The sequence below is a fragment of the Myotis davidii genome, unplaced genomic scaffold, assembly GCF_000327345.1.
Source record: "Myotis davidii unplaced genomic scaffold, ASM32734v1 scaffold1298, whole genome shotgun sequence".
Lineage (NCBI taxonomy): Eukaryota > Metazoa > Chordata > Mammalia > Chiroptera > Vespertilionidae > Myotis > Myotis davidii.
Genome location: NW_006288972.1, coordinates 120258 through 122035, shown reverse-complemented (window position 1 = coordinate 122035; position 1778 = coordinate 120258).

Genomic DNA, 1778 nt, shown 5'->3' with positions numbered 1-1778 from the left:
TACTTTGTCCCAACCCCATGTTGATCAGTGGCGAGAGACAGACCAGGGTACCGGGAAATTTACTAAAAGCCTGGAGGGTCTCCTTAAAAAAAAGATCCTTAATCAGCACAGGCAGGGGCAGGGTGGGTAAAATCTCTCCGCCCTGCAGAGCTGTGAGTCCCGCCCCTGAAAGTCCCAGCCAGCCAAAAGAGACAAGAAAAGCCGCAAATACTTTTAAATCTACCCCAGAATTCCAAAATTTCAACCTAACACAGCAAAATCACAGAGCAAACCAAAGCCCCTAGTACACAAACATAGACAGAAATTTTTATCAACTATCCCTCCATGATAGAGAGCAAATGTCTCTGAGAAAACTTAACTCAACAGTGCTGCTTGAGACTTTTGCAGACTATCACAGGTTCAGCCTTCCGTAAATCAAACATTTTAACCAGATGAGCAAACAGAAAATCAAAGTAGCTTTCGCTTTCACACAGACCAGTTAATCAGCAGATAATTATGCCAAGACAGACAAACATCCGTACTCACACTCTCTCAGTAGACTAGCCCAGACTGCAGCTGAACAGATAATGTCCAATTCCCCAGGTGGGCATGGGGGCACTCCCGGCACCCACGCCCCAGAACAGAATTCTCAACCGACGTCTCAGTGAGAACATACCAGAGGAGTTAAGACTGCATCCAGCCCCCTTTCTAGGTAGCAAATTGGCTACTCCCATACGCAAACAAACAGAAGAGTGAACCCATAATTCCATAATTCCTTTGGGGTCAGCTAAATTTACTCACTTCCAGAGTCCTGATTCCTAATTTACCTGATGAAATTCTATGACTTCTGGGGAAGTTATCAAAGTACCCCTTTCACTCAGTTGGAGTGGGCCTGACTGACTGGAGCTCCTACCTTACCGATTCTGTCGACAGGTCCAGAGGTGTCCTTCCACTTTCTCCAGACGCCGGCCAGGTCCTGGGCCGAGGTCCAGGAGCGCCTGGAGTTCCCCCTGGTTCAATTCTGCTAACATCAGCAATGCACGCCTTCCAGAGGCCTGTCCCGCGCCCTGGGGCCCCAAACCCTGTCCACTCACCAGAGGCAAGAGCCAAATGCGATTAGCTTCTCAGTCAGGGAACCAAATGTTGCAGAAGACCAAAGAAATACTAAGCACACTTCCTAGAGAAAAGGAGGGACCCTGTTTATTAACACTAGTATACTCCGGGAATAATTTTTTTAATTAAATCTTTATTGTTCAGATTATTACAGTTGTTCCTTTTTTTTCACCCCATAGCTCCCCTCCACCCAGTTCCCACCCCACCCTTCCCCTTACCCCCCAACTGTCCTCATCCATAGGTGCACGATTTTTTTCCAGTCTCTTCCTGTATCCCCTACACCCCTTTCCCCCCCAAGAATAGCCAGTCCACTCCCTTTCTATGCCCCTGATTCTATTATAATCACAAGTTTATTCTGTTCATCAGATTATTCACTTGATTTTCAGATTCACTTGCTGATAGATGTGTATTTGTTGTTCATAATTTTTATCTTTACCTTTTTCTTCTTCTTCCTCTCTGTGAAAAAAACAATAAAATACAAAAAAATAAAATAAATAAATAAAAAAAACCTTATAACTCACTAACAAATGGTCTGTGCACTTAGGAAAACCATTTGGCAGTTCCTTATATGATTGTTAAGATCAAATTGTTAATCCTAGAGTTACTACATAACCCAGGAATTTTATTCTTAGGTACAATGCCCAAGAGAATTGAAAATATATGTCCTCACAAAAATGTACACACTA